Source organism: Pistacia vera, unplaced genomic scaffold, assembly GCF_008641045.1.
Source record: "Pistacia vera cultivar Batoury unplaced genomic scaffold, PisVer_v2 Contig227, whole genome shotgun sequence".
NCBI classification, from domain to species: domain Eukaryota; kingdom Viridiplantae; phylum Streptophyta; class Magnoliopsida; order Sapindales; family Anacardiaceae; genus Pistacia; species Pistacia vera.
Genome location: NW_022196032.1, coordinates 1,651,176 through 1,663,695, shown reverse-complemented (window position 1 = coordinate 1,663,695; position 12,520 = coordinate 1,651,176). Strand labels below are relative to the sequence as shown.

The window sequence follows — 12,520 nt, the reverse complement described above, 5'->3', positions numbered from 1 at the left end:
TACTGATTTATGTTGTTCTTTTGGATTTTTGGCAGTTGAACAGACTATTATTTTGTTGGTGTATTGATTATTTTGAATATTTTAGTTTTGCTTCTCATTTAGACTACAGACATATTCTTATGTTGGTAAATGGTATATTGATTTATTTTGATTTTGTAGGGCCAGCAGTGAATTTCGTGTAAAACAAAAGCATTTTTTGACTTCTAAAGTCTAAAGCTTTGTATTTCCCCATATCGGAGACCAAAAAAACCTCATACACTTTTTAGTATGTTATTATTATTATTATTGAAAATGGACACATGTCCAGATAATATGGACCAACGTTCACCCTCGTTCTTTTATAATTTAAATTATGAATGAGCATCTATTCGAGGTGGACATCCATCCATAGGAAATGGACTTTCGTCCACATTATTATTTCTATATAAGAATTCGTTCAGATTAATGGACAGTCGTCCATTTGTAATGCACAACCGTCCATAAAATATCGATGTAAGAATTCATTCAGATTAATGGATGTCATGTACATCGGTGTAAAAATTCAGTGTAAATTATCGATGTCCGTATCTATAAGGCACATATTTGATAATCATTTAAAACATATTGTAATAGAGCTCTAAAATGGCACAACTTTCACCGAGACTCATTGCATTTTCAGCGAGGTATATATGAAATATTCTGATGACATTCATGGCGTCGAAACAGGTATTATCGGTGCAGAACATTTTTCTTGTCGTTCCTGCTCCTGGTAGAACCCACAACCCTCAACCTGTAAATTCTGGTCCTTGTTTTTCAGGTTTGGATCATTTTTAAATTTTAAGGTTAGGCACCAGGAAGCTTATCCTGAACTGACACCGGACACACAAGATCAGCCAAAGACTTTTCTTCACGGTCCAGAAATTCAAAGGGAAATTCTAAAAAACTTTACCACTAATTATGGCAGATTACTTGATTCACTGAATTTGATTAGCTGTTGAATCCTGATGGGGCGTTTGGTAAGGGTTATGTGAGATTACTGGAGGTTAAGTCATCTTATATTACTTAATTACCATGTTTGGTTGTCAAGTAATATAATATATCGGTAATCTTCAAATACCAATAGTGGTTACTAGTGGTAATATTTGAGGTAATCTGATTACCTCCATTTTCTTAGATATTCTAAGATTACCAGGTTTATCTTTTTTTGTTACAATTTTATCCCTTATTAATAAAAGTTTTGGACAATAATCCCATATTTTAAAATAAATTTACATTAATATCCTATTTCAATTTTACCCTTGTTTAATTAAAATTTTGGATAATAATGCCTTTATATTTAAAATAATTTACAGACCACCACTGTCACCCAGCCACCACCACCATTGCCACCCAGCCACCACCGCCAATAGCAGGCCAACCACCATGGACTGCCACGGGAAAGTGGTCGGAGTCCCTAAAAAAGAATGAGATTGGGTGGAAGGCTCCGGGAGGCTTCGATATGGCCGTTTTCGGCCATATTGAAGGTCGAAAATGGCCATATCAAGCCAGATCTGGCCGAAAATGGCAAGATCTATTCTGGCCAAATCTGGGCGAGATCTGGCCGTTAACGGCAAGATCTATTATGGCCGTTAATGGCCAGATCTATTATGGCCAGAATAGATCTGGCCGTTAACAGCCAGATCTCACCCAGATCTGGCCTGATATGGCCGTTTTCGGCCAGAAACTGCCATATTGGAGCCTCTTGGCACGGTAAGCTACTCACGGGGACTTTCGGAGACTGCTGACGGTGGTTTGCGGTGGCGGCAGGAGGTGGGGGTGATTTCATCATAAATTAAAGTTTTATATAAGCCTGGGTATTTTAGCTAAATCTGAAATATTGGGGGCTAAATGAAATTATTCAAAAATTAATAATAAAAATAATATTATATTAATATTTAAAAAAGGGACAATTTAGTAATTTAAATAGCATACCCACCAATTTATTCCCGGTAACCAAACATATTAATATAATATATCTACCAACTAACTAAACATAGTTTCTTAAAGATTTCCAGTAATCTTCAAGGTAATCTATCTTTCTAGTAATTCAACATTCCCAATAATCTAACATTCCCTAAACTAAACGCCCATGAGTATTAATGTTTATCCCCCAAGGTCATGGCTTTATTCATATTAATATATCTTTTGAAAAGTCTTGGTGTGATCATAAATTTCAGTTGAGTAATTGACCAGGAAATAATTTGTAGCTCATTAGTCAAGGCTAAGGTTTAAAATAATTTATCTCTTCAATCTATATATAGGAGTATCAGGTCCTTCTAATAAATTAAGTTTGGTTCTTATTAGTCTGATTCATGGCTTTCTCTTATTCTGCAAATGAAAAAAATCCTTTCGGTGTTGCAATGTTGCTGCTTTTCGGATTATTGATGTCTCATATAGGAGTATCAGGTCCTTCTAATCTATCTCCTTCACCAATATATTATAACATTATCTGTAATTTAATTGTACGGGATTATTTAACATGTGTTTTACACGTGTATTTAATCGTCCATTTAGTTTGTTTATAAAGCTTATATATGTAGTATTATTCATGTATATTTTAGTTAATAGTTTTTACTATAACACTAATTCTGTCAACTGTTTTGATCATGATCAAAAGCACTTCTAGATTTTTATAAATAGCATTACAAACTCAAAAGCACTTTGAAATTTTTTTGCAGGCGCTGTAGGCTTATGCTATGGAAGAAATGCTAACAATGTGCCATCGCAGGCTTAAGTTGTGAGTCTCTTCAAAGCAAACAAGATTGGGAAGATGAGAATTTATGATCCAGATCAAGCAACCCTCTAGGCCCTGAAAGATATCATCCTCGACGTCCCTAAAACCACTTGTTATGCCTGAGAAAACAAGGGCTGACGTGGAAAGTCATGTGATGAAGTGTGACCTGCTCCCGTCAGAATGGTAAGCGCACGTCAGGCCTGCCAAGCGCCCTAGAGCTCCCACGTGTCCATTTCCCTACTCCAAATCGCGTGAAATCAGCTTGGGAAATGGGCAATGAGACGTAAAGCCGGATTATGTCCTGACATTCACACCAACCCAAGGATTTAATGATGATTACACGCATTCAACTAGATATAAAAAGAGGAAGACCCCTTCATTAAGGGGATTCGGCCATTTTACACTTGAACTCTCTCTCTAAAAACTTTGTATTTACTTCCCCAATCATTTGTAAGTCAGTCCGCTTTTGCGACCTGACCCACCATATTAATACAAATTAGTAGACGTAGGACTTGCTACCTTAGCATCCGAACCACTTTAAAAAACTCTCATTGCATTTATTTTGCATTCTCTATCCATAATCACGTGTGTTTCTTGACCAATCAACGTTGCGCACGTGTCGATTAGTTGGTGTTAAAATCACGCATCAACAGTTTGGCGCTAGAAGGAGGGCCTGATTTAGTGTTTATCCTTCATCAGGAGAATCTTCAACCTACTGGTCCTACAGCAACAAATGGCCCGCCAATCTGAACCTAAGCAAGCTAATCAGGGTGCTGGAGGAGTCCCCTTGACCCTAGGGGATACCCCCTCCAAGGTACTTCCAGTTTCACAAAATGCTGTGGGGGATATCCCGGCAGCTTCGCAGCTAGACCCTGCCATCAAAAGCTACCTGGAGAGGTTCGACAATACTCTCTAGACGGTCAACCAGAGGTTGGACCGTTTGGACCAAGGCATGTCATCTACAATAGCTGGGGCGGTGCAACCGCCAAAGACGCCTGTAGGTCACGCGAAAGCGCGGCAAAGGGAAATAGCCCGTGCCGCAAGCACTGCAGCGTGTAGACGTAAGGGTAAGCAAGTGGCAAAAGGTAAGCCTACGAGCTCCCAAGGACCAGCGAACACAAATCGTGCCTCGAGCAGGGTGCCGGCAAAGTTGAGACTCGGCGAAAAAGTGAATCTAGAGCTGTCCCATGCCACGTCGCAGGCGAACCCAAGCAAAAATGTCGGGCGCGATGATTCCTATCACCGCCAGTAGAACGATCCCGATCGTTCTCGTGCGGGTGGCCCCCACACCTCGCGGGACGGTTCATACCATCGCGAGAGTCGTGAAAATGCCCCGTGCAATCCATCGCCTTCACACGCCTCTAGCCAGCGTGTGTCGAGTGCGGCCAAAAATGCCGACCGAGGCAAAGAGGAGTCCGACCTCTGGACTTTCCTGAATCGTAATCGCAAAGGCCGGACTCGCATGGGTGAAAGCAACCCTCAATTGGCTCCGTTACCACAAATTGAGGAGCTACAGTGAGCTCTGGACAGGTTAAGGGAGCAGCAAAACGAATAGGCCCGGGTCACCTCTGCATCCCCTTTCTCTCCCGAAGTGCTAGCTGCTCCACTCCCACCAGGGTTCAGAATGCCCGACATGCGACCGTTTGATGGGAACCATGACCTGCAGGATCATTTGTATGAGTTCAACGACCTGATGGAGCTCCACCAGGTTTCGGACCTTGCAAAATGCCATTGTTTGGCCGTGACGCTCACTTCTCACGCCAAGCGATAGTTAAGGTCGCTCCCAGTGGGATCGATCAGTTCGTGGCCTCAGATGAGCATGACGTTCCTATGGCATTTCCAAGCAAATCGGAAGTTTTCGATGCCTTTGAGCTACCTCAGCAACATAAGGCAAGAAATAGACGAATCCCTACAATCTTACATTGACCGTTTCCACAGGGAACTCAACAAGGTGGCTCACGCTCCAGAAGAGTCCATCCGAACACTTATAGTAGCTGGAGTTCGCCCGCAAACCGACCTGTGGAAAGAACTACAGGCTGAGGATGATGTTTCCCTCGCCAGATTTTACAATCTTGCAGAAAAATATCTCCGAATAGAGAGTTCATTGGCGGCACTCCGCCGTCGCGATCACGGCACTTCGAGCAGTATGTCTGGTCGGGGAGAAAATAGGAGAACTGATCGCAAAGGAGACATTGATGATCAGCGAAAAGGGAAGAAACCCCGCTACGAGCACAAAAAGTCCTATGCTTCTGTTCCTCATTGCGATCGGGACAGAGCTCAATACACTCTGCTGAACGTGTCCATATCTACAATCCTTGACAAATCTGAGGAGGCCAGCCTGCTCGGTGAGCCAGAACCAATGAAAACTCCTGCTACGGCCAGAAACAGCAAAAAATACTGCCGTTACCATCGGGATAACGGGCATCACTGTAATAGCCACTACTACTCAAAATCTTATAATGAAATACATATAAAATAATATAAAGAAATTGGGCCCAAATTTTTCTTTCATTAAACATTTATACATACTCTTTACAAACATACACATTTTTACACAAAATGTATAACGTATACAAAAGTCATCAAAAACATAAAGGACAGTGTAACCACTCCTTCTCGAACGCCGACATCCATCCGACAGTGTCCTCACCTAGGTCCTGCAAAACATAGGAAAACAACGGGGTGAGCACTAAAATAATGCTCAGTAAGTAAATCCTCTACTCATGCTATCCCCGTAACTCTCTCTCTAATTCTTTCCTTACAACTCCTCATTCAATTTCTCTTTGGGTACTTCTCTATTTTTCTCTTTCTCTTACCCTTAGAACTTTTTCTCATAACTCTTTCATAAATCACGACCCCATCTTACCGGGGGCACGGCCGGGACTCGCTCCCACTCTACGTGACCTCTACTCATTCTAGCCGATCGGACTCGGTTATGCATGGATTCGGAACCCTTGGCCATGTGAGTCTATAATCTCTCTCTCGGGTACTCGGGTATAGCCCTCATCCGCATGCACTCTCACGGGCTACACCACTTCTCTATCTGATACTCATGCCGCTCTCTCAATGCGGCGTACATGCGGGAATACTCTACCCATTACTCACGGGTTCCCCATCGCACAACCTACTCTATTCTCTTTCTCTTAACTCTTAAAGAACTTATACTCAAATTCTCTACTAAATCTCAAGCTACATCTTACTGCTTAAGTGCATAAACAATTGTGTAGAACTAGCTTATGCTCACTAATGCACTAATGAAATGCCAACTGCAAGATTTCCTCAAAACTGTTATTCGGCACAGGTCCCACTAAAAAGACCATAACTTTCGTTATACACCTCTGATTGCTACGGTTCTGGTCTCATTTCAAAGTTTAGAAACAGGGCTACAACTTTTATGTTTTGATCTCAGCCCAGTTCAGACCGTAAGATGTCCAAAAATCACTTAGAAAGTTACGGCAGTGACAGGGCAGATTTCACTTAGGCATTTCCTCAAACATCTCATGTGCATATAAACACCCTACTAAAATTACTACTATCCTTCATTCTCTAGCCATCCAAAATGGGGAAAAACTCCCTCAATTACCCATAAACCCTGTCAAGAAAAGCACTCCCAAAAAGCTTCACACAACATCTCTCAAACTTCATCTCAAATTCCATTCTCAATACACATTAAAACACTTCTCATACATGGAATCTATCCAACAACTACAAAAATAGCTACTCATCTCAATTTAATTTTCTCATTAATCATACTACATACTGATCATGCATACATCTTTACACAAAAAGCTTGTTTAAAACTCAAGTTGGTTGGACCTACTTACCTTGTGCAAAGATGACTCCTTTAGCACTTTTCCTTCCCTTTGTGGTCTTGTCTCCTCTCTACAACTCAAAACAACCATAAGGACAGCAATAACCTAATAAGACTTCGCTATATTTATAAGAAAATTCACATCTAAAGCATGAATTCTTACCTTAGGATGCTTTAGATGAAATCTCTACTCAAAACCCCTCTTAAATCCCTTAGAAATCTTGGAAGATTGGATGGAGAAATTGAAAGAAAATGGGCAAATGGAAGAGGCGGTGGAATGAAGAAATAAAGGGTTTCTCTACACTTAACCCTTTTTAGTTCATAATATAAGCATCCTTTCCCATTTTGCCCTTGCTCTTCCTTGGAAATTCCATCTATATCCTTTGATTCTTTACAACTACACCCCCATCCAAACACAATCTCTACTAAATTTCCTTTCATTTTACTCCCCACTTTTCCTTCTAATTAGGGGTAGAATGGTCATTGTGTTCCAAAAGAAGAATTCTCTAGAAAACTCAAGAAACCTTGTCTTAGGCTCGTCGCCGCGACGAAGCATTTTTCGTCGCCTCGGCGAAATAGGGCAGAACCTACCGTAGTGCAACTCCTCCTCCTCCTCGCCGCGGCGAAGCTTATTCTTCGCCCCGGCGAAGATTGGATTTCCAACTTCACCAAAACTCAACCAATTTCAAGGCAACAATTCAACCAACTCAACATACAAACTCAATTAAAGTTGAAACAATAAACTTTTAACTAATACAACAAATCTTAAATACGTACCTCAAGTGGGATATTAATGCTGTCAAAACAACGCCGGGTCAGCACACAATGCATTTAATGGGCCTGCCAGGCGCTTTAACACGTGCAGAGTGCTTGACAGCGCGGAAGCAGGCTCATTGAATCTCCAACCCTAAGGCACGGTAAGGAATGTCCGACGAATCCAGGTCGCTAGGATGATGATTGTCAGGTCGTTTGGGCAAAAATTGTGCGAGGTCGTGTTCGCAAAAGGCCCTGTCCCAAGCTTCTTCCATTCAGGTCGAAATTACCAGGACCTCCAATCGCGGCATGACTTAGTTTCCAAGGTTCGATCCTCAAACCTTAAAAACTAGGGGACTTCTGTTATGTCTGAGAAAACAAGGGCTGACGTGGAAAGTCACGTGATGAAGTGTGACCTGCTCCCATCAGAACAGTAAGCGCACGTCAGGCCTGCCAGGTGCCCTGGAGCTCCCACGTGTCCATTTCCCTGCTCCAAATCGCGTGAAATCAGCTTGGGAAATAGGCAATGAGACGTAAAGCAGGATTATGTCCTGACATTCACACCAACCCAAGGATTTAATGATGATTACACGCATTTAACTCGATATAAAAAGAGGAAGACCCCTTCATTAAGGGAATAAAACAATTTAAAAATAGAACTCTCTCTCTCTAAAAACTTTGTATTTACTTTTCCCAATCATTTGTAAGTCAGTCAACTTTGCGACCTGACCCACCATATTAATACAAATCAGTGGATGTAGGACTTGCTACCTTAGCATCCGAACTACTTTAAAAGCTCATTTGTAAGTCAGTCCACTTTGTGACCTGACCCACCATATTAATACAAATCAGTGGATGTAGGACTTGCTACCTTAGCATCCGAACTACTTTAAAAGCTCTCATTGCATTTATTTCACATTCTCTATCCATAATCACGTGTGTTTCTTGACTAATCAACGTTGCGCACGTGTCGATTAGTTGGTGTTAAAATCACGCATCAACACCACTCTTCAGAGCCTGACAGATGCTGCAAAAGCAAAAGATTGGGTCCAGAAAAATGTCGTGGCTTACTCTCCTGGTGTCAAATTTTGATACATTGCAGTCGGAAACGAAATCCACCCTGCTGATGCAGAAGCTAAGTTTGTTTTACCAGCAATAAAAAACGTTTACAGCGCGATAGCTGCAGCGAATTTACAAGGCCAGATCAAGGTTTCAACCGCAATCGACACTACCTTGTTAGGCAAATCCTCGCCTCCGTCTGAGGGAACTTTCAGTACTCAAGCGAGCTCCTACATCAGCCCTATAATTCAATTCCTGGCGAAAAATGGAGCTCCACTTCTTGCCAATGTCTACCCTTATTTTGCCTACACCGGTAACACCGCGCAAATCAAGTTGCCATATGCCTTGTTTACTGCTCCAGGAGTTGTAGTTCAGGATAAGCAATATCAATAAAGAAATCTGTTTGATGCAATGTTGGATTCTCTCTATGCGGCTTTGGAAAAGGCTGGTGCACCCAAATTGAAGATTGTTGTATCCGAAAGTGGGTGGCCTTCAGCAGGAAATCCTGCAGCGACTGTGAACAATGCAGAAACTTATTAAAGGAATTTGATAAATCATGTGAAGGGAACCGCGGGGACTCCCAGAAAGCCTGGAAAGGCTATTGAAACATATTTGTTTGCAATGTTTGATGAGAACCTGAAACCTGCAGGGACTGAGCAGCATTTTGGAGTGTTCTCGCCTAGTAAGCAGCAGAAGTATCAACTAAATTTTGGTTGAAAGATTTGCTACAAGTTTAAAAATAAGAGTGCCCTTGTGCCCATTTGTTAATGTACTCAAGGCCTTGCTTATAATAAATAAAGCAATTAAATACAATCTCAACATAATTTTTTGTCAAATTGTTGCTCAGGGCTCTGAAGAAAATCAAATCCAGATTTCTTTCGATCTAGCTCAGTCTTTGAGAATCAGAAAACAAAACAAAATTCATCTTGAAAATAAAATGTATTTGTTGAATTAAAACTTTAACAAAAGCAAGCATTCAGTTCAACAAGAGATAATGAATCTTACACCTCGAAATGCAATATTGATAACGTTTTTGTTATGGATAAAATACTGACGTCAAAACCACAATGAGCTATCAGTCCAATCAATCAAAGTTTAGCAAGCCACCAAAGACAAAATGATATTACCTGTGAAATCTCAAACCATCTCAAAAAGATATTATATAACACTTGTCCCAATTTTATCAAAATCAAGGATAAAGATGAATGAGAGCTCTTTACGTGTCAAGACAACTTGCAAAAATGTTCATTATATTGAGCTCAAAGGTATAAATAGGCAGCTCTCTTCATGGAAGAGGAGGCTTAGCATATGAGAGCTGAGCATACATTCGAGCTTCAACCATTATTTTTCTCTGTAAAGAAAGCATAACTCCATCTTTGTACGCTTTACAGGTGATACCAGAAAAATAATCAAAAAATAATAAAATAGCAATGGAGGTAGGATTTGCTTCAACCATTCGAGTCAATATAAAAATCTCTCTTTTCAATCTTTTATTTATATTTCTTCAAACATATATCACCATTGCATCATAATCAACTCTCATAATCATGTCACTTATAATTTCTTAACACTTTAAATGTGCGAAGTTGTTGGTGTTAAAATCAAGTATCAATAGTTTTCTTGTTTGATTTATTGCTCTTATGAGCCTATTAGTCAATTACTTCCAAGAAAATCTTGTATACAATGTCAACAATATCTGTAAAAAAGAGCTAAATAAATAAAATTTTCAATACCAATTATCTATCATCATCAAAGACTACTATTCTACGAGGCTCATTTCGCCACATAAGTATTGTTGAGTGGAATCAAGTTAAGATTTAGTCAAGCTGATGCCTTATTTTATGAGTTTCTTGGCAGCAATAAGCCAAAATATATGTTGTCCAGTATCGTTTTTTTTCCTTGATGAACAGGCAAAGAAGATTGGCCAAAAATAACAGCATTTTGCATCACCAAAGGGTGCCAAAAGTTTTCACGGAACTGTGACTCTGAGAGGAAAATCCCTGTCACATCACATTGTTAGATAGTGAAAACTTTGATCAGTTTACAAACCGTGGGTCCTCATAATCAAGTCATGTTTTAAATGAAAGATGTTTGCTTAAATAAAGAAAATCAATTAAGGTGGGATTCAAATCAGATAATATTTTCTTGATCGAGTGTTATATATATATATATATATATATACAACACCTTGCATAATTTCCTTAACATAATTTACTTAATGTGAACTCTTACTTGCAAAAATCTTCATCAAAAAAAACTGATAGAAGAATTTTCTAAGTAAGAATATACATCAAATAAATGAGTGAAACAAGGAAAGTGACCAATGAAAATTTTTCAAACTAGATATGGGCTTGACCTTGTGGCAATCCGGAAACTTCTGAGAAACCTGATTAGCCACGTCAGTCAACTCTAACTTGTGGAAAACTCAATGAATCCTGGCCCTTAACTGGACCCTTAACCTGTAACTTAGCCAGGTCAGTCAACTCTAACTTGTGGAAAACTTAATGAATCCTGTCCCTTAACTGGACCCTTAACCTGTAACTTCTGGTCCATGTTTTTCAGGTTTGGCCCATGCTTAATTTTGAAGGTTAGCCACCAGGCGGCCGAAGACTTTTCTTCCGGGTCTATAAATGCAAAAGGAGAATTGTAAAGAACTTTGCCACCAATTATGGCAGATTATGTGATTCACTGAATTTGACTAGTCTTTATTCATCTTAATATATCATTTGAAAAGTCTTGGTGTCATAGAATTCCATGGAGTAATTGACAAAAGATCTGGAACTGATTAGTCAAGACTGAGGTTTAAAATATTGGATCTCTTCCAGTGGAAGGACTTGTTCCCTCCATCTCTGNAACACAGGGACTCCCAGGAAGCCTGGAAAGGCTATTGAAACATATTTGTTTGCCCTGTTTGATGAGCACCGGAAATCTGCAGGGACTGAGCAGCATTTTGGTGTCTTCTCGCCAAGTAAAGCGCAGAAGCATCAACTAACTTTTGCCTGAAAGAGTTGCTACAGGTTTCTGATGGGCTTTAAGTTTAAATAAGGGTGTCTTGTGCTCCCATTTTATAATGTACTCACGGCTTTTCATTATTTCATATGATAAATAAAACTATTAATTAATGATTGTCACATTCTACATCTTTAGCCAAATAAGAGATGAGGCAATTTATAAGTTTTGTGTCTCTTTAAATAAGGTGAAAAATAATTGCGGGAAGCTTAGAAGAAAATCCTTATAAGTTAGGTACAAAATAAACAATATCTATTTAGATGTGCCAACAAGCAGGGGCTGTACAACATTATCTATCAAGCAAGTCCCCGATCTTCACTCAACATAAACTAGTAATCTTGGTCTAATCAATTTGTATGAAAAAAAAAAATTGACACAAGTATATATATACTATATGCTTTTGAAAAAGCATTGTTGTATCGGAGACTAGTCAATATATTGATGGGGGTACTATAACAAAGGTGTTATACCTCAATCGAATTAATCAAACAATCAAACACAAACACACAACAAATCAGGAACAATCACAACACCAAAATTATCGTGGTTCACTTATCCAAATCGGATAAGCTACATCCACGTTGAGCTTCGGAAATGGGAAAGTCCGCTGTACTAGATCAAGATCCAACAAGATCAATTACACCAAAGATCACACTCTCTACAGTTTACAAGAAATCTTCTCAACAATTTAACCCTAAAGAATCTCACCAAGAAACCCTAAGAATGAGAGCAGGAATACCCTCCCAGAATAACTATCCTAATCACTCAAACAACCCAAGTTACAAAGATTTCTGACACACGAATAAACCCTAACAGAGAACAATTTCTATTCAATAGAGACAATAATCGCAGAGCAACAAAATCTAACTGTTCAAGCGCTTATATAACATTGACCAAATTGAAGGACTTCAATCGTTGGATCAACGACCAAGATCCAACACAAATTAGCTCAAAATGGCAGTGTTCCATTAATCCCCAAAGTGACTCCGTTTCAGTCTTCACATCAACAATCTCCACCTTGAAGACTCTAAGCCATATCCCTCATAGCTGTTTGCCAATTCTGATCACTCCACTGATAGCAATTTCAAGCAGTGCCTAAACTTTGCTGAAGTGATTATCTTTGTGCCCATTTCTAC

The 12,520-nt window shown here is 39.7% G+C and overlaps 1 pseudogene; it reads left to right on the top strand.

Moving 5' to 3' along the window:
• The first annotated feature begins 2,302 nt into the window (after window positions 1-2,302).
• On the top strand, window positions 2,303-9,214 carry LOC116130928 (annotated as a pseudogene).
• Window positions 9,215-12,520: the final 3,306 nt, after the last annotated feature.